Here is a 21207-nt window from a genome sequence, read left to right as displayed (position 1 = left end):
TGCAGCGTGGCACCAAATGCTCACAGTTATGCTCAAGTAACTCTTGTTACTTTACCCCAAGTAAACGCTCAAGTCTTTTCTTGTCTTCCCAGCCACTGTCATTGCAAACTCACTCTTTTAATGGCTCTCAGATCCCACAGTGAGCTAGAGCCGGGAACCAGAAATGACTGAAAATTGGATGTGGTTTATTGATGTGTTTGTTTATTCTACTTGTTTGTACAGTTAGTTTGTGACTGATTTAGCTCTTTGAGTCAGCTCACTGAATGTGAGCTGGCATAAGGCACATGGCTGCTCTCTGGTAGCCCTGACTGAGCTTGTTTTAAGCTGCCATGGAGTGTACCCCCTCAGTCTGCCCCGTCAGTTGGGTGCCTGCGTGTGTGTGAGGCTCTTTAACGGCAGTTCTTGGAGCAGCCAAAGGTATGATGGGCTCTGCCTTCTGTTCGTGTATCTGCCTGTTGAGGGGGTAGGAATGGGCTTTGTGGTTTAGTAGCCAGACATGCTCCAGCAAAAGAATTTCCTCTTGTTCCAGAGACCTGTCTTTTGCCCTGGTTTGGGGGTTTCCTGTGTGCTTGGCCCACAAGCCAAGTCTTGAGTTGGAGTTGCCCGTGTCCTGAAGTGCAGCTAAGCCCAGTGCAGCCCATGGCAATCTGAAAGGAGTTGTTGAAACTCAGCGGAATTCCTTTCCAAGCTTGTCTTCTGCAGAGGCAGCAAGAAGTATATTCATTACATGGATTCACCCACTGGAAATGAAGGCTGGAACCGTCGATTCAAGCTAAAAACCCAATTGCTGTTTGTTTGCTGCTTTGCCTTCAAGTTGACTTGGCTTGGCTTCCCAGAGCTCCAAGAGCTTTGTGTTCCATTGGAAACTCTTGCTTGTCTGCCACCTGACAAGTTTAGAACTTCAATTCTGTCAGGATGCTGCTTCTTTAAAACAGTGTCATATATATACATATATTTGTGTGTCTGTGTGTTTTTCTATACATACACCCACATACAAACTGCTTATCTATACATACATGAGCAGGCACATATGTATATATACAAGCATACTCTGTCCAGAGCAGCTTATATCTTATAAACTTTCATTCAGAGTTATTTCTTGATGTTGTATATGATAAGCAATTAATTAGCTAGCGAAGCAAAACGGCCTTGCAGATGAGCCTTCTCAGGCTATGTCTAGGTATAATGAATTGAGAAGATCTGGATACATGGTCTTCACGGAACACTTAGTAGGTCACTTTAGTGGCTATAGCTATCTGAAGTAGGCAGATAAATTTTGTATATTCGGTAGCTTAGGGTATGTCTGTTTGAATATGCTTGTGATTTCTGATCGTTACGTGGTCCTTCAAAGGAAATGGAAATGAAAACATGCCTTTGTACTGAAAACTTGAAAGCATTTCTTTTATATTCTACTTGGTAAAATGAAAAATCTCTTTTCTGCTTTGAGAATGGATGGCTATTAGTGTCTATTTATTTTTTACCCTGTCCAATTTTTTTTCCTTTTCTCCTCATATTAATTTAAATGGTACCAGTGTCTTCAGAGTTGTCATACGGAACTCTCATTTTTGTCACTTATTAATTGCTTGTGTTATCTCTGCCTGCTGCTCTGGGGGAGGTGTTGATTAAACCTACAACTCGATTTAGTACTCCCATTCTTCTCCAGGGTTTTTTTCTGACTTCTTTTTAATTATAACACTGTATTTTTTTGTATACTTTCAAAATCATTTGAGTTTTTTGAGTGTACTTTACATTTACTTTGAGTAAGAGTATGCTGATACCAGGATCATCTTCTTGGGGTCCTACCTAGAGTAAAAGGGTTCTGCTGGTTAACCTGGAGCTCTCCAGAGCTTCTGTCCCTGTATAGCTGCTTGCATTGCTGTCAAGCAACAGCATCCACGATGGAAGAGATGGTGTTGCAGAAGATCACGCGTAGGGCAGGTAGGAATCCACAGCATCCTACTGATGAAACTGCTGTCCTTACAGCATGTCAGCACTAGTCTTGTCACTGGTGGCGTTTTGTCAGCTGAGGGCTTCTGTCATTCAAGGAAGGGATGCTTTTTCCCAGACCGTGCAGACTGAGTTTTGCTGACTTACATCAAATTTGCATGAGTGTTTGTGCAGATGACACAACCGCAGTAGCCTGTCTGTCGACACAGCTCTGCCATTCAGCCAGCTGCAAAGCTAAAGAATTAACCTAAGAAGTGATTAATTTCCAGTAACTTAATCAGTATTGTTTCTATCAGCAGAGATGTTAATCTGTCTTTTTTTCTTCTGCTACCCTTCTGAGGTTTTTTTCCATCTCAGTGGTGGGGAATGGCTGTGTGTGTATGGTTGTAAATATTATGGTCATCTTAAAATTTAGATTCTTTGGAACTTTTTGTTATAGACTAGAAAATGGACTTTCTAGTAAGTCTACATAAAGTTCCTTTAAACAATTGAGTTGACATGCTCAAAGACAGGCAAATTTAATGGTGGGTTTGGGTCAGATGAGGAAGAGTAGTTCTGTGTCCTCTCTCACTTCTTGCCTTATGCACCTTTATGCCTGTCATCAGGTCTGCCAGGGGTTCTGTGTGGCTAGTTTTAAATAAGTTTTTTCTAGTACTGAAGTTCACTGTTTGTTTGTTTCTTTATTTTTCTTTTTTCTGTCACCTTTAGCATGTTTTACAAACACTTTATACCTACGCTGGTATAGCTCGCTTTAGTGAGCGTTACATATTTCTGTTTTCTGCTCAGCCCTTACATTCTTTAATTCCCTCATAAATCTTGAGGACATGGTGGCTCACTGTTAGTTAATAATTTTTTTTTTTCCTTCTCCTCTTTTGATATGTCAGTCATGACAGTAGATCATCTTAGCCCATCTTGAACTTATTTTTTGCCAGTATCCTGTGTGGGAGAGGCTCTTGCAAAGAAACCTATTTTTGATTTCTCAGTTGTTATTATCTAGTTGCTAGTATCAAATTTAATTGCACCCTCGTGTTTTTGTGCACTAGCTCTTAAGATTTTTCTTGTTGTTTTGATACGTTTTCTGATCTGATACTCTTTGCTCTTCTAAAGCTCTTTTCTTTTTCTTTTTTTTTTTTTTTTCCCCCTATCTGCTGTCACTTATTCTGCTTTCTGTTTCTTTACCCAGGCTTGGATTCACATTTTTCTGGGATATGCTCATTTGGCCTGTGTAACCTCATGAAAATGTTACCATTTGAACATAATGACTCTTTTCTTCCCTGGCTTCCTGTTCCCTTTCCTTGTGAAGTGGTATGTATACCTTTCGCAACTTTCAGACTCAGCTGGGAGCTAAACATGCAGCTTTTAATTTCCTCTCTCTTCTTGAATTGAGGATCTTTTGGTCCAGCAGTATCTTAATCACAATTTCTGAAATGTAACGGCATGGTACTAGTTTTGGTAGGATTCCTTCCATAAGTGTGGTGAACTTGGTTGCATTATGGCCACTGTCGTTCAGCGGCGAGCTAATGCAAACAGTAAACTGGCTTTCCAACATAGTACTGAGATCACTCTAGTGAGGAGCAGGGGAAAAGCTGAGTTTCTTATTTCCAGGTAAAGAACAAACATGGAACGAAAAATGTCCCTTGGCATGTCCTGCTGTAGTTCAAAGGCTAAATTAAGATGTAGATTCTCCTTCGTCAAATTAAATTCCTCTTGTGTTTGGCGTGGTACTCCCTTTACTTCCCTTTACTTATTCCTTCTTTAAACAGAATTGGCTTGACTCTTCCCCCTTTTCCACAGTAACTGTGTGATTGCTTGTTTAGTCTGTGGGAATTGCAAGAGCTCTGATGTTTTCCTGAATTAAAGACGCCAGATTCGTAGTGATTTCTTCCTTCTTCCTGTTGTTCCTCCCCTCCGCCCGACAGCCACATACAAACTCTTTGGGGGGTTTGTTTGTTTTTATTTTCCCCTGAGGAAAAGACTCTTCCTCGTCAATCTTCATGGCAACTTACGGTTCCTCATATGCAGAATGCTTCAGTTGACTTCTAATGTAATACCAGTGCTGTTTTGCCAACTAAAGGAATAAGGAAGGCTCAACCAATAGTATAGGGTGCTCTCCACTTCTGTATCAGCTGTCTTCCCTTCATTTGGGGAACGTCATTCTCTAAATGCCTTACTGATAGGTTTCCATTTTGAAATATGCTCTGTCCAGAATGACATGGCATCTCTGCAAGCATAAAATTGTTGTGAAACACTAAGCACGGAGAACTTGTTACCAAAATACTTGTTTCTCCCCTTTTTTTGTTAACGTCACCGTTGTGAAATGGAATGATTAAGAAGTGTTACTGCAGAAGCAGAGAAAAAGGTATTGGAGATTGCATCTTTTTTCTGCAAAAACCAGTGCTGTCTTGAGACCCAATGACTCAAAAACAAGTTGTAATGAAAATATACTAAAATTCTCAGCTTTAGCTTGGTTGTATCAAATACTTGGTAGAACTCCAAAGTGGTAAATAACTCGGTTATTTTCTTTATGGAGTACTAATCTTGTTTGCTTTGGCATCTAAAGCCAAAGTTGCAGCTTATTTTTTACTTATTTTACTTTTTTTAGAGTATCCTTTCCTTGCAATAATACAGATATTTATTACAGAACCCAGGAGGCCCATCACAGACCATGGATTCTGCTGTGTTTGGTGGTGCCAGAGGCAGAGAGGAGTGGTGTTCACCTCGGCAATTCTGGTCAACGTAATACTCTTAGTACTGTTAGCAAAGTTGTAGACATTGTGGCAAAGTAGTGGTTTTGTGGCAGTGCTTGGAAGGAGTGTGAGATCGGTGAGGGTCTCATGTTGTCTCGCATGGCTTACGAAGAAAATAAAGATGCATCTGGTCAAAGGAGCAGGTCTGGAAAATTATATTTGCTGCGGTGTTCTGCATAGATGTGAGCAGCATAGTCAAGGCCAAAGGAAATGCTACTAGCAAACAGAGATTGTGTGCCTAGGTGAGTGTTTTTCATCCATGCTGTTTAAATTTTCTTAATACCAAGTGGAAAAATGGGCAGGATACTACCGTAGCTTTGATGTAGAAGTCTAGGGAGAAATCCATCGTGAGATGAAGTAAGTTGATGGGAAAGGGAAACTCAAAAAGGGGAGCCTCTTGGCTGTAGCAGATTTTTGAGTTCCTTCAGGAGGGTACTAGAAATCCTTTAAACATGCAGTGATTTGATTTGTGGGCACAGCCATTAGCTAGTGATGCGTTTTTCTAGATTGGCCATCAGTTCATCATGTTTTCTTTCTGTCACCATTTTCATTGCAATGTGTGGTGGTTGAAATCCAGAAGAAAGTGTAGTAACATCTTAAGTTGCCTGTCTTTTCAGTTACTTCTGTTAACAGCAAGAATTTATTTTTCTTGATGACTGCCAACAGTTGGCATGCAGAAGATGGCATCTTCAAAGTAAGTCTTAAACAAACAAAACCACCTTTCTTCTGTAACTTCTGGTGTTAATTCCTGCCTTTCTACTTTTTCTCTTGAGGCTGTGTTAAAAGCAGTGGTTGTTTCCTTAATGTATGATTACGTTTTCTATGGAGACTTTTAACAGAACTAAATCTAAGACGAGATGAGGTATCAAAGTGATGGCTTTACACGTGGTGATTCCTGACAGTCCCCAAAACATAATTCATGGAACTTGTTTCTGCTCCAGCAGGACACATCCCTTTGACCACTGTTGTTACTGTGTTCTCTGTGAACTTGGTGAAGTAGTGCACTTGAACTTGGTGAAACGTGTGTGTTAAATTGAGATTTGCTTTCAGGTATTTCAGGGTGGGTTTTTTTTAGGGAAACTCAAAGTTACAACAAATTGTCAAGTTTTCTGATTGACTTTTCAGATCTGACTGTGTCTTTAGAAGGCCCACCAGGTACTAATATGTAATGCTGGATTTTCACTGAACTGTTTGTACAGGATGCCACAAATTCATTTGTCTCTTAGTGTGGCTGTCAACCTCAAACAATCTAGCTATGTTTATAGTTTTATAATGGATTAAGTAACTCTCCTCTGGATTCAAAAATTAAAATCGAAATGCAGTTGATCGTGATGATAATATAAATAGGGTAACAAAATTACCAGACCTTCCAGGAGGCTTAATCTCTTGTTCTTTATGGTTTAGTTGAAACCGTTGAATCATAACAGGTGGCCCAGAGTTGCTCTACTCCTTCATAATTATTTAACTTTAAGGTTTTCTTAATTGTTGTGAGACAATTGGAAGATGCCTGTCTCAGTAAACCTGATGGCATTGTTACCTCCAGGCTCTTTGTACGTTGGCTGCTCTTTTTGTGAAGTTCTGGGTGCTTCTGCCATGGTGGATACAACACACCATTCCTGCTTGGGGCATCAGTAGTCTAGAGATGGATTTTGCAAGTTTGTCTATGTCTGAAACTATTGGTAATCTAATTGCTGGGTTCAGACATGGAACTTGCTGTTTAGAAAAGCTTTGTCGTGGGTAAACCTGAATGCATTTAAATGTCTGAAAAGAGCATGTGTTGGGTGGAGTACCATGGGAACTGCCTTTAGCCTTGCTGAATGGATAGAGAGTCTGTGAAAGGCCCCAGGAGGATTTGATCGTGCCTTAAAAATACTAAAAGAAAGTACCCATATTTAGATTCTTATTCTGGTCCTCTGTGATCATTATCCCTAAAAAGAAACGTGAATTCTAAGTCAGTAAATCATTTAATTGATGTCAGTTGTTCACCAAAAGAATTTTGGATATGAATATGATTTTTGTCAGAATAGACGTGCTAAAATGTACTTACCTAGACCATCCAACAGCGTGTCTGGGAGCCACTGCTTTAAGTCCTGGGAGTTACATACACTAGTAGGTGCAAAACGCAGCGAAGGAGTGAACCATTTTATTGCACATCTCTATCTTTGTTGAGTGGTGACAGCACGAGTATTTTTTTCAGATAGTGTAGGAGCTGGTGAGCTTTGTTCACTCCTTTCAAAAGAAAGACCTCAAATGCCTTTAAGTAGCTAATGAAGAACAGGATCATGCTTTTCTGTGGTTACAAGCTCAGCTGCTGGTAGTAAAGGTATTTCCCATGGGTCAGCAGAAAGAGAAGCTGATGTTCCTGGGTAGATCTGTACCCCTTAACTTGCTGTCTGGAGTGGGGCAAGTTTCTCTTGGGAGTCCTTTTTGCTTTTGTGAGTGGCTAAAGTACTGCAAGAGAAGCTTTCTTCCCCACTGTTTTCCTCATGCCAGTCTACCTAAAGCAGAGAAACCATGGCTCCAAGTTGTCATTAAGCTTCCTAAGAATACTTTTATTAATTGTAATTGTCTGTACAGTATAGTTTGACACGATTAGCGAAGAGTGGAGAGCACTTCCTACTGTTAGGCTTAAAGTTTTTCTTTTAATGACAGAGTTCTTTGGTTTTATCAACGGTCTGTCTGCTGCAAATTTCTGAAGTGCAAACAGCGATGACTTGGCAAGCAGCACAGAATGGTAAATGGGTATTTGGGCCAAGCTCATACCTTTTTGCGTAAGATTTTCTTTAACGGGAATGCAAAGCAGATGGGATCGTGGTTAAATAATTACTCCTCGATTTGAGTGAGTACTGCCCCAAGGAAGGTGCTTGTGTAAGGAACGTCCCTATCGGGCTGCGTAAGAACCAGGATGCTGTGCTGAGACTGTGAGCAATCATCAGGCTGGTGCTTTCTCTTACTTGACTCTGCAGACTTGTATGGAAAGGAGTTACTAACTTGAGTTTTACCTTAAACACACCCAAAAAATGGCAGTCTAGCATAAGGGGCAGTGCACTTCAAACTGTGCCATGGGACTTTGGATCTTTAAACCCAGGCAACAGGCACCATCCGTTTGTACCAGCGGAGCAGGAATTCTTTGTGGATAAGTCCCCCTCTGCTACCCAAGCAGTGCGTGCTTTGTTTAAAGCCAAAAGTGTATCAACTCTTGGCGGCAACTGTAAATTTTGTGGATTAATATCTGGTGGCTGGGTTCATCTTTTTGGAGCATTAGTGTATTTTTCCTCTCCTTCAGTTATTCCAGCATACTTCTCACTCCATCCTGTATACAGACCACCCCAGCTGTCTGCAGCAACTTCTGTATGCTGGTGGTAGGATTATTTTCCATTCCTTATGCTGTCTTGTGTGTCTGAGCAGTAGTAATAACGCAAGTTTAAGAGAGCATCTGCTTTCTCTGGTATTTGGTATTGTAATGGCGCACAGCAACAACTGCAGAACAAATCATTGTGGATGTAGCAGTGAGGAGGACAGTGCAGCTTGAGATGCTCAGCCTAGTCCATCTGCCCTACGCTGTGGAGTGCCATGGAGAAGGTATTTTGCCTGGGTATGGAAAGGTCTGTAGCCGTGCCATGAGGTGAGCCTGCACAAATAAACCCTCCTTTCTATCAAGGCTAATTTGAGCACCAAGTTGGTGGTTTGGTTCAGAGCTAGCTTGTGAGTCTTAGATTTAACCATCTCCTCTGCACGCTGTCCCTGCACTGAAGCATGCATGGAATATCAGGAGAATTTAGCTGCCAAACACATTACAAAAAAAAAAAAAAAAAAAAAAATCCCTGCGGCTTCTTGCTTTTTGACTAAAATTCAGGCATATGGCTGTAGGCATACCTTTGATGCCAGGTGGTCTCCCTGCCAAACCTAAAGCTGGTTCTTAAGAAGTTCTTATGTGGTTATGCTTTCAGTACAGTGCCAGAAAGCTGAACCTTGACAAAACTATGCTTTAAGCTGATGGCGAGAACAAGATTAGGAAGAATGTTTTATTCCTGGATTAGCATTGTAGCTACAAGTAGACTAGATACATTTTCTTCTAGATCGAAGTCATAGGGTTTTGTATTTTGCCTGTTCCAAAGCAGTCTAAATTCAAATTTAGATCTTCTAGAAATGATTTGGATTTGTGCTGACTGCTGACTTTGCCCAGCCCCCGGGTTATGGATTACTTGATTTCGGAAGCATGTGCCTTAGGTATTTACTGCTCTAGCTTGAGCCTGGTGGTGTGGCTGCAGAGGAAGAAGCCTGAAGGGGGTGGGAGGAGTGCTTCTCCTTCCCCTCTTTCCTGGTGACCTCCGCTTCTGTGGTTGGGTTCGACTCTTTTCCTGCACATTTTGACCTGTGCTATAATCCTATCAGAGAGGGCAATTGCAGTCAGGGATAAAGTCTTTCTGGAAAAGATTTCTTGCCTAAGTCTGCACATCTGAAACGCTTTTGGCGTTCGTTGGTAGAAATTGGCTTCTCTCAAGTGTGTTTTTGCCATGCTCCTCGTACCCCGTTGTTCAAACCACCAGGGTCAGTCTTTTCACGCCACTCGGAGTTCCTGCGGAGAACTGAACTGCATACACCACTCTAGGTGGCAAACTAGCTAGCTAACATTTCTTTGCAATCCAAATAAAATTAAAAACCAACCAAAAAACCCCCCAGGTAACACATGTATCAACTACATCTATCACTGTCATGACTTTATAAGGGCAAATGAATCTAATCTCATCTGCTGTCTTTGTCACTGGTACCTCTAAGTCAGCTTGGAACTGAAGGAAAAGAAAATTGGTTTTACTTTAAAAGAGATAAGTTTTATTGCCTCCTCGTAGCGTTGTAGAATGAAACTTCTATAATTTTGAATAATGCAGTACTTTTTTAGTTGTAGCTGGAAATGGTCAAAGTTTTTCAGTAACCTGAAAAATACTTTTAAGGAAACTTATCATTTTTATATGGGGTTTTTGTGTGCTTTGTTTTGTTTTCTGGGTTTTTTTTTCAGAAAACACAAACTTTTTTTCAGACAGGCTATAAGGAAGGTTTGTACAGAGAGGCATTTTTTTTTTTTCCTGTTTGAACCAATTATTTTGGGGAAGACAGACAAGGTTTCAAGAACACAAACCCCACTTAAAACTTGAAACAAAAGCAGTGAATATAAAGCTAAATCTACGTCAAGGTTGAGTTAATAATAATAAACAACTTGATAATCCAGAGAAAAGTTTGTCTCTGGGAAAAATGTACCACAAATCTATTAACTCTGTGATGACTCCAGGATTTTCTTGTTTTGGTATTAACTCCCAGAATTTAGGCAGTAGGCAGTGGTCTTTTTTTGAGGCTATCTTTAAGGTTTCTTTATGTCTTTTATCACATATTTTCAGTGGTGCGGCTTCGGCCAGACAGTTTCCATGAGGAATATGATTCATTGGGTAATTTATGACATACTTCGGGATGTGCTTTGGACTTCTTCTTTTCCTGTTTGGGAAGAGGGACAGGCTGGATGTGGAGATGTTTTGGAAGCCTTAGCTTTTGTTTCAGTGTCACTGTTTGGTTCTGTTTCACGTCTGTGTGTGTGAGGAAGGGCTTGTGCATTCTGGAGTTCGTGCCCTCCCTCTTATCGCTCCATATTAACTGGTCTCATAAAAGACGTCACCTCTCCCTGCAAGACTTGCCTTTCCTGTATCCTTGGGCAGTTGCAGATGCAGCAGTAATAGTGGGGATCTGTTGGATATGCAGTTCTTGTGAACCATGTCTGTATGTTTTCTTTCGTAGAGTAGCTGGAATGTAATGTGTTGCTGGAAATGACTGTGAGATAATGCATCTTTTCCTGAGACAGAGTGGAGTGCTTTTCTAACCACGTTGAGAATTCATGCAATAGCATTGTTCCGTGGATGTGTAATATAGGTTTGAACACACTGACATGATAGTTTAAAACAAATAGAAAACAAATAAAAATATCTGTACTGGTTGGGGAACACAGCATCACAAACAAGAGAGTGGGGGAACCTGGGCTAGTATTAAATCTCTCGTAGTGTAGCCCCAAGATAAATGCTTTAGCAGCATGTAAATTGTCACCCTTTTTTCCTCTTTTGCTTCTGCTCCAGCAGAGTGTTTGTCAGGTAGGGTTTCTGTGGTGGCTGCTGCAGTGGGAAATACAGATGGCGTGTGGTTAAGTATAGATATTTAATGACAGGCATAAACATGAGTTAAATGATGAGAATTGGGATTGCTAAGAATGAACTTGTAGATGGCCATTTTCAAACAGTGACCTGTTTTTTTTACCTACTGTTGTATTTTTAGATGGCTTTCCTTTACTCCACCTGAGATTTTTTTATTTTTGTGCCCTCAAATTAAGAGAGCAGCCACGCAAAAGGCTGATTGGGCCTATCTGGGAGGATGAGGGGAAAAACAGTGGGCAAGAGGTAGGGTGGCACTTTAGAGTGGGTCTCCTGCTGGCAGGTGAGAAGTGGAAGGGACTAATAACTGCTTTAAAAATATCTTCTTTATCTTTTTTCAGTTTAATTTTGCCCTTCAGGCAAAACAAGCAGCAGTGGTGGTTCAAACAGCTGCTTCACTTGGGTCTAAAGATGCTTGCAAAAGCTTGCCGCTGGGTCCGAGGGTCATTTGAAGTTTTGTAGTTAGACAAACTTACAATATCCTTGTGCTTCACAAGCTGTCATCTTTGCTAAGGTGCTTAAAAACCCTGCGGTAAGTTTTGTGTTAGAAATAATGAAAAGGTATCTTCCTTGAACATCAAAAGTTATGCAGACAGATTAGCTTCTGTATATGAGCGTGTTTTGTGGTTTTGGGGCAGCTGCATAAGAAGCGTTTCTGTACGAAGCCCCAATTCAGTGGGATGCTTTTCATCCTCAAGAGTTAGCTGAATTTGGGTAGAATACAGGGACATCTAGGATTTCTTTAGATCAGGTAAGGATGAGGAAATATCATAGAATGGTTTGGGTTGGAAGGGATCTTTAAAGCTCATCTAGTTCCAACCCCCCTGCCATGGGCAGGGACACCTTCCACTAGCCCAGGTTGCCCAAAGCCCCGTCCAACCTGGCCTTGAACCCTTCCAGGGAGGGGGCAGCCACAGCTTCTCTGGGCAACCTATTCCAGTCCCTTGCCACCCTCACTGTAAAAAAAAATTCTTCCTTATGTGCAGTCTAAACCTACCCTCTTTCAGTTTAAAACTGTTGTCCCTTGTCCTGTCACTATAGGCCCTGATAAAAAGTCACTCTCCATCTTTCTTATAAGCCCCCTTTAAGTATTGAAAGGTGGGTTGAATTAGTTAAAACCACCTGTTCCCCACACCTTTTAATGGGTAGTTTTCTTCTGGATGTTGTCTAATGAAGGTGAGGCCTAAAATGGTAACCTGAATATGGCCACATGTTCTTAAACTTTTAGTCAGTAAGGTTTTTTTCAAAAAAAAAAAAAAAAGAGGAAAACCCCCCCCAAACTGTGCAGTATTTGATGGGAAGCCAGTGTAACTCCCTTGAAACTGGAGTGGCATGCCTGAGTCAGTGAAGTATGAGCTAAGAATCTGGCAGAAGCCTTTTGCACAAAGGAAGGCTGAGAGAGTCTCTCAGGAAGCCTGTATGCTGCTAAATGTGGCATGTTTGAACATGAGACTGACATCATTGTGAGTTCATAGTAGTGAAAGAACAAAGTATCAGCCACAAATTAGACTGACCTAATTTTTAAGTCACTTCTAAAAACTTAATAGCATAGTGTGTTGCTTGTGCAAGCTGTTTATTTCTATCCCAGACTCTTGACTACTTAATTTAAACTACAAGTTCACCCTCTAAACTGTTGAAGGAGTTGTTCAGGAAGGTGTGTGTGTGTGTTTGAGGGGTGCTGCAGACTTCCTTCCTTGGCTCTTTTTCCACTCTGACCTCAATCTTCACATAAAGGAAGTGATTAAGGACCACCCATCGTATACCTTTATCCTTCAGGATCAGTTTCCTGGAGGTAAAAACCTCAGGATTGCGTACCAAAACCTAACTCATTCCTATGGGCTGCTCACAGGCAGACTGGAAGTCTGAAAATGATCAGAACACTTGCCAGTGGTATCAACAGGAGTTTATATATAATCAGTTGTCATAAAACTAATCAGTATTATTTATTGCTGTATCCATGATCACTGTCAAATAACTGGTGCTTCTTCCATTGCTGAATACCTCAGAAACACAAGGATCTTGCAGTTTGAAGGTGACATACTTCTTTCCAAGTATTTTAGTTGGCTCCACATGCACCAAAGTTGATCCATTCTGTAGATATATTACTTCAGTTATTGCAGAAGCATGTTGAACTCTCCTAGCTTGGGACTGCTTTGACAACAATCAGTGCCTTTTTGGTTGCTTTTTAAAGGACTGTGTAAAAGGAACGCTTCTGCAAATTCTGAAGAAATATAAAATCTTGTTTATAGATATGTACGGAGCTGTAGATACATGTAAGCACACTTCAAACAGGATAATGCAAATGTAATTTAAGAGAATACGTTTTGTTTCTCTTTGCTATTCAAAATCCTGTTAGAAGCCCAGTGAGGTTGCTACAGAACGTTTCTAATTAACGCTGGTCTTTGACTAAGGCTCATATCAGATAATAGCAAGAGAATTTATTCCCTCGCTTTGGTATTGCATGCTTGTGCTCTTCAAAATTTAAAAAATCCTGATCCCTTTTAATTCTTGCAAACTAGATGTAATGGCGGTCACATTTGTTCTTATGGGGGATTAATGTATTTTGTGGTTATGTCACTCTTCTTCCTCTACTTAAATGGTAATGTTTATAGTGATTGAAGACGCACAGCAGGGGAACGTAAGTCACCCTCTTCTCTCTCCTTCCATTGTAAAGATATATATGGCTTCTCTTTTCAGCCATGTAGTTACCATGCTAGAAATGTGGCTCTGGCACTGCTGCAGGTCTTGTATAACATGATTCAAATTCAAAGAAATGCTTGGGATCCTTTGGGAAAGACGTACCAGGGCACTTTACTTGGAGCATCGCTCAGTGAGATACTACAACTTGTGCTTTTGTTCCTGAACTGAGGCCCTGTTGGTACCGTCTTGTCAATTAAATTAAAATTTGAAAAAAATTGTAATAAGCAGGTCATCATAATTACCTTTGTGGGTACAATTTAGATATGAAAATATGTTCTGTTCCCAGTGTGTGAGCTATCAGGAGTCTTACACCATGTTGAGAGGTTTGGGTCCCAATTGTCCGGATCTAGGAGTTTGTTAATTTATTTTCTGAGCCTCATCTGCAATCCAGCAGTCACTCCATGTCATAGCCTGAACCCCTTACTACTCTGCACAGCCCAGAATGGGAGACCTTTTAACAGGATTACTGCAACTGTTTAATTTCTGGGTACACCTAACCACTTGAATTATTCCATCACATTAACAGGGAGCCGTTGCTGTACACCACACACCTCTACGTTTCCTTCTCTCCTCCTACCTTGAGAAGTCAAGCTGTACCATGTTTGTGGACTCGTTTTCTACCATCTATTCTGTTTCCTTGACTTGTAGATGTCATTTAAGGAGAAACTCAATTAAACTTAACTGCTTTACTGAGCAGAAGTGAGCTTACGTATGTGTAATGTCGATGTTTTACAGGGCCCAGCATCCCTTCTGAAGATGCTTCTGTGTGCTTTTGTCACTATGTAAGCACACGCTGCTCACAATATTAATTCTGTTTTGAGCATGCAGAGCGTTTTTTAAATGACTTTGACAACAGATTTAATTAACACTTACTAAGGTTTTTTTTAAAACTTCTAGATGTTTCTCTGTACAGCTGACAGGACATGCATGCAGCACAGTGCAGCACTGTATTTTCAGACACAAGCAGGAAGAAACAAAGTATTAATGTTGACAGTTTAAAAAAAATTAAAAAAAAAAAAAAAAGAAAAAGAAATTCCTTCCAAACTTTCTCATGCCCTGATGTGAAGGGGTTGAATGTGCATGTTGCCTTCCGGGAGAACTGGTGTCATTTCCTCAAATGGGTGAAAGAGCAGAACATTTTAACCCACACCATACCGTACCATGGAAGCAGTTTACACATCTCTTGTTCTTAAAAGAGATTGACTCATCGGGATCTTTAGTCATTCAATTTAATTGAAGAGAAGAATTATTAAAAAGTCTGTTGCAAGAAATTTACCCCTGCCTTGCCCAGAAGCTATTCTGATTTATTTCCCTAATAAAATTACCATCATTATCCTCTGCCTTTAATCCATCCTGGTTCTTGTACGAAGGTTTCAGATCCACCTTCTGTTTTCATCATACAGTGACCACAAAGCAGATCAGAGTTGCTTGCCTTTTTTTTTTTTTTTTTTAATTTTTGGCTCCTTATTTGCAGGCCCATATTATTTGAACATCTCCCCCTTAAAGTCTTTCACTAGGAGAAAGGCCTTAAACTTAAAGGCTAACCATCATCTGAAGACTCTGAGGTCCCATCTTACCTTCTTTCATAGGAAACCTTTTAAAGAAGTAGCACAGACTATTACAACTGCTGTGCTTGGTGTTTATTTAGCACTACTCTTCAGAGCACTCCTCCTTTTAATCTGTTTCTCAGCAAAAAGATGACTATGTAAATCCAAAAGTCACCGTTCATATTGGTCTGCAGAGCTGCAGAACATGGTCAGTTGATTTGGGATGTGTGGATTGTGTAGTAGGTGGAAACCTTGGTGTCACGAAAAGGGCTGCTGTAAAGCAGTCTTGTTCTACAAAGAGTAAGGATATGCTGGAATTTCAACAGCTTGAGGATTTTTAAAGTAGTTCAACCCTTTCAGCTTTTCGCTTTTTGTACTTTATGTCTTTGAATCAAAAGCTAAAACACAGTTGCTGGTAGAGGCTGGCAGGCGTGGACTTTGCCAGTTGTCACAATCAAATGATGAATCTTCACCATTTGGTGTACGGCCGATATAGCACTTGTGATGGGTTTGTAAGGATAGGCAGCTGTCCTCTAGTTTTAATGTGGTTTGTGAATTCTTATGTTACATGCTGTGGCTTTGGATTGGATCTCTTCAGACTCAGATTACATAGATAAATAAAATAATTTTATAACCTATTCTAAATTTTATAGATTTTATGCCAGATACTTCATGAAAGATTAATCCCATCCTCTCGTAAAAATCTAAACTTTTAGGAAAGGAGAAATAGGTACTGAGGTCCTTAGAAGGATGCTGTCATGCTTGACTGTTCAGTTTCTCCCTGGCTTCTAGCTTGTTTGATGCACCACAGCTCTGTAGCTGTAGGAGGAACGCTCCCTGTGACCCAACTGGTTGAGTTCGTTTAGCTGCAGTTTAGGGAAGGCCCTGAGCAAGAGACAAGAAAAAAAGGCTTCCATTTCTAATTCTGGAAAATAGAAAAAGGTATTTAAATAAGGCCTGGAGGACTTCTTATTTGCCAGAAGTGAGTAAAAAGGCAAGTTTATATCCTTTTGTAATTCACTGTAATTGAAAGGATGTATATTTCTTTTCCTAAAGTCAGCAGAAAAATCCTGACTTCTTAATGATGAAAGACTTTTTTTAAAAAAAAACTTTCTCCTAAGCACAAATAGCCGAAGTTTCCACTTCAAACTTGGGTGGCTCATTCATATTTCACTTAATGGTAATATGGTAACCTCTCTCCCTTCCTCCCCCTTCTTACCACCAAGGCTAAAAAGGAGGTGGGGAGATATAAAATGTTTCCGAAAATTACAGGAAATGTCTGTTCCTTTAACAGCATTGCCAGGGAATTTCCAAATGTGCTTAATGCTTATGGCTGAACTTGCAGCAGCTCAGTCTTCAATCATGAGTGGATCCTGTTCTAAAAACGTGACACCTCCTTCCAGTAAACTGTGTTGAAATTAAGTATATGCTTTGTTCCTCATCTGCTCTTCAGCAGAATTAATTGCACCCAATGGTGAGATGAGGGCTCTTGTGGGCTGTTTTAAACTCTCAATTCATTAAAGTGGGAAAAATAGTGTATAGTTTCCTGAGGTGGTAGCTAATTTATTTGTAAGGACTTCGGAGAGTCATGGATAACAGGTATTAGTGAATGAGAAGACTACCTGGCAGTTTCCAGAGAGACTTCAGAAACTGCATGTGAAGCACTAAGGAACTAAAAAAGGGAGATGCTTTTTGTCTTAAGTACTCTGTTTTCTTGGACTGTCGCAAGGTGGTCTCTGATCACAGGGTCTTGTCTTTAGGCAGAGCCTAATCAGTGTAAAGCATTAGGTTAGTTTTAATTCCCAGGGATTAGAAAAGGTGATAGCAAGAAATACAATGGGTGGGATGAGCTTTCTTTTTGTTCTCCATTGCCTTCTGCTGGGCTTCTGCTGCTGGACTAGGGGAAGGAGCAAGGGAGATCTGCAGAGCCTCTTCCCGGGGCTCAAAAGGGTATCTGCCAGCTGGAGCAGGCAGGGGGAGAAACGGACCCGGCACAATCTTCAACAGATCTTCTCGTCCATGCCTCTGCCCTGCTGCTCTTGTGTATGTACGCCTGTGTGCTGCTGATGGACAAGTGAGAGGATCTCCAGCCTGGGACCTCCACGGGTCACGGTCAAGGTGTCCATCCCAGCGAGCAGAGCGTGTTCTGGGTAGCAAACTCTGCAGTTATCTCTCTGAAGGACTCTAGCCCCATGTTCTACTGTTGGCGTTCGCAAGGTTTTTAGAGCGGTTGCCTAAAGACAGAGAGGTGGTTCTTGTAGCTCTTTTCCTTGCGAGGTGATGTGGGTTTTGAATCTGTTCACCAACTGTTGTAACGCAGCCCTCTGTCATATGATTTACTACGTGGTTCGGAGCCACTCCTGGGTTTTGTAATAAGGCAGTGCTTGGCAGTAATTTATTATCATGGTTTATGTTACAGTAATTAAGCGAAGCTGTCATCTCTTGATAGCGATGATTTGAATCTTGTTTTTAGCTGCCCAGGAAACGGTTTGGAATTGACACTAATGTGTTTATTTTTACTTCCTCATGTAAAGGTTATAATTTAATTTGATCATGTAGGAACAGCAGGTGCTTTGTACAGAACTTGTGCGGGTATGACTGTACGTAATGTTTGGTGACACCAGTGTTACCAGTTTCCAGCGTTGTCCTTCTTAGTATGTGGGGAGGTGGGATTAGTTACCTGAGATGTTCTGTTTCGTTAGTCTTTGTCCATGCAAAATATAGCTGTAATCAGATTTATGGCAATCTCTTACATTAACAGATACTGAACAAGAATTTGTGAATTTGCTTGAATTCATGCAAATGCATCATCAGTGAACACTAGTTACAGATTAGTTTTCTAGCAGGGAGATGTGTCAAATTGTTTGGAAGGTGACTGTTGGTTGGTTGGTTTGTTGTTTTTTTAAGCATCTCCAAACTTTTTTCTTTTTAAAGATAGTGGAGAAATTTGCTGTGGGTTTTTTCTTTTCTTTTAGAAAATCAGTATAAGATAACTTTCTATTTCTGACCCTTTCCATGTAAATGAATGCTAGCATTTATAAATCTCACCTAGGTTTTCATGTGTTTGGGGAGTTTTACAGCAAATGACTGCACTGAAAGTGTGAAATCTGTTTTCTGGGTTTTTTTTCCTTGTAACAAGGATTTCTTTTTTTCTTTTTTTTCTGTGTTTAGGTATTTCCTTCTTCTGGCCTTTGTATGTGGACCCCCTTCTGTCCTGTTCAGCCCGTTTAGATTTTGACTTAAATGGAGGTGAGTAATTGTTTTTGACATGAAATAATGAATTCATATAAAAGTACTCCAGAATTTTCAGTTGCTTTGACTTGGAAGCCATACAGGGAGAATCATCTTTTAAAAATCCATTAACACTTTTCTTGGTTGCCTAGTGTCCCAGGCAATAGAAAACTAAAAATGTTATGTATTATAGGGTTTGTTTGGAGTGGATTAGGTAAGCTTTAATTCTGGGTGTCACAGAACTGTGAACCTGCAATGAAAAAGTATTTTGAAATGGAAAGAGCTTGTATGGGTGGAGAAGGGAGTCCACAGGTAAATTCTCTGAGCTGTTGCACAGAGTAATGTAACGTATCACCAGCATGTTCTAAGACTTGCCATGAGCTCACATTCTATCAGTCAGGTTTCCCTGCTGTAATACTTAATTTATTGTTCCACGGTGAATGTCAGAGGTTGGCTTCTGGTAAATGCAAGTGATGATAAGGTGGCTTATTGCTTAGAGTTGGTGATGATGCACGGATGATATTTGCAAGAACATTGCATGTATTCCAGGGCTATGTTGAGTAGGTCAGCAAAACGTGATGGTTTGGTGGTATGTGTTTTGGTGGTATGTGTTTTGGTAGTAGAATACATGATATTATTCAAAATACCACTATTTTTATGAAAAGCAATACCTTACTGTTATCTAAATGGAAGGTCCATTCATCTTGCTTAGCCCAGCTATCTTAGAGTGCTGATGGTAAAAATGTTGCTGAGCAGTAGGTGTAGAAGTAGAGCAAGCTTAAAAATCTAAACTGTAAGTCTTTTATGCAGCTTATTCGTGGGAAGTTGATTTATTTTCTGATTCTATGACTCCACATCTCAGTTTTCAGATTGGTGAGCACAATGAAGTGGGCTGACTTTTCTTTAGAACTAGTAGTCAAAACTGAGTAATTAGTCAAGTAGGATGAAGGACAATAGAGTACTGAACTGAAAATTCTCCTTTATCTATTTTTTTTCAATGGATACTTGCCTTTCTTATTAATGTACAGCATGTAATCTAACATGCACGTGGCAGCTGTTTCTACAAGGAAGAGAAAATGAACCTTCTCCATTTTGACTGCATCTATAGATCTAAAGTACAGATGAACTGAAAGTAGGAGAGGAGGGAGCAGCCATTGTGATCATACAGATAAGCAAAGAGAGCAGGGTGAAATTCTTAAAACTGCTTCTCTTTTATGAACACAGTACATAAGTGACGTTTAAAAAAACCAGTTATAAATCTATGTGTTTCTATTTGAGTGACTTCCTAGCTGCTGTCCACTCCTGCACCAGAATGTGCTCGGAAGGGTGGGGGAAAGTCTGTGTTCTTCCATCCCCCAATCAATGTGAGGAAATGATGTGCTTATGAGATGATGACACTTTCTTGAGTCATCTGAAAATCCAAAAGACACTGTCATTTCCCCCAGTTGAGGAACACGAGCCCTTGTTAACAGAGCTGCTCTTTTAAATCACAGGCATTTGTCATCTCACTCCTCTGTGGTCTGCATGATGGCAGGCAAGACACAGGCTTCTTATAACTTCAGTTGCACTTTTTTTCTCAGACTTTACACTTTATTACACAGTTGTCAATCTCTGCAATTTATTGGCTTGCTGAAGAAGTGTAGCTATTCCTCACTTTCACTTAGAAATCTTATTTCCCTTGTGTTCCATAGACACTTTGTGTTTCTCGGTACTGATGAGTAGCAACTTGAGCAAGGATTGGCCCTCTCTCTTCTTGATTGTCACTCGGTCTCTAATAGCATAGGTTACAAACATCTCTCCAGAACACCTTCTATTTCCATCTTTCAGAGGCTGGTGAGGGAATGCTGTGGCTGTCACAGATGTTGGGGAGAAAAAACACATCTTGCTGGAGTAGGAATTCACCCTGTGATCCCTAGATCAGGAGTTCCTCTCTGACGGAGGTGTTTGTTGAGTACCATGTGTGGCAGTGGTGGTAGGGACTGGTGCTGGTGGTGTTGGCACTGGCTTTTGAACCACTGGCAGCTCCCAGCTCACGAACCCTGAAGCCAAATACTCCTTTGAAAACAGCTGATGTGCCAGCAGTGGCATGTGTCCTGCAGTTTAGGATCTCCTGCCTCTGTGTTTTGATTCAGCTTTTGGGTTGCTTTTTTATGCTGGTGCCCATCCTGAGAAACATGAAAGGGAATTTGACTGGAGGGGAGGATAATGTTTTTCTCATATGTGCATGTGTTTGCCTCTAGAAAGTAGAAGAATGCACAGTTTTTAAAAAATCAACTCTTTCAGGTGTCTCAGGCTGAGTATGCAAAAGCTACCCTTCAGGACCTTCTAATGTTCAGAGGCTGTAAAGTTATTTTGTTGGTGTTTTGCCATGTGGCAGTGACGTATGTGGGAGTATTGCTGTAGGCACCTGACACAGCAGGCGTTAGTGACGTTGGGAATAAAATTGCTGAGCATTTATGACACCAAGGTTCAACTTCAAGGTTATCTTCTTATGAGAGGTAGAAGTCTTTCAGAGATTATAGCCAGGCTTCTGGAAGCTCTTTGTTAATTGCTTAACCGAGGTAGAATTAGAGCATTGTCATGAGAGTTTTTAAAATATATTCTTACTATATCTGCCTCTCTAAAGATAGTTGCTATCATATGAGCTAAAGCCTGACATAACTCAAACAAGTCCTGCTCTGATGTAAGGGAATTGCTTGGAGTTGAAGTGGTGGAAGTAGAAATCAGGAGTACGTACAAATGGTGTTATTTTGACTGAAGACAGTCAAACACACAAGTTAAGTGCCAGGTTTCCAGTTCTGTGGTTGTCTGCTTTGCTCCATCTGAGCCACTTGGGATGGGGACAGG

The 21207-nt window shown here is 40.6% G+C and overlaps 1 protein-coding gene across 5 annotated transcripts in view; it reads left to right on the top strand.

Annotated features, from left to right (window-relative positions):
• The window catches only part of DUSP16 (dual specificity phosphatase 16), a 64827-nt gene that overhangs the window by 10739 nt on the left and 32881 nt on the right, over nucleotides 1-21207 (top strand). For all 5 annotated transcript variants that reach the window (XM_074825661.1, XM_074825658.1, XM_074825662.1 and 2 more), the window contains one exon: nucleotides 18301-18378. The gene's annotated coding sequence lies outside the window, so the exon portion shown is untranslated. The remainder of the gene's footprint in view (nucleotides 1-18300; nucleotides 18379-21207) is intronic.

This window comes from Strix aluco, chromosome 5 (assembly GCF_031877795.1).
Source record: "Strix aluco isolate bStrAlu1 chromosome 5, bStrAlu1.hap1, whole genome shotgun sequence".
Classification (NCBI taxonomy): domain Eukaryota; kingdom Metazoa; phylum Chordata; class Aves; order Strigiformes; family Strigidae; genus Strix; species Strix aluco.
This window is presented reverse-complemented; position numbering and strand designations above follow the sequence as displayed.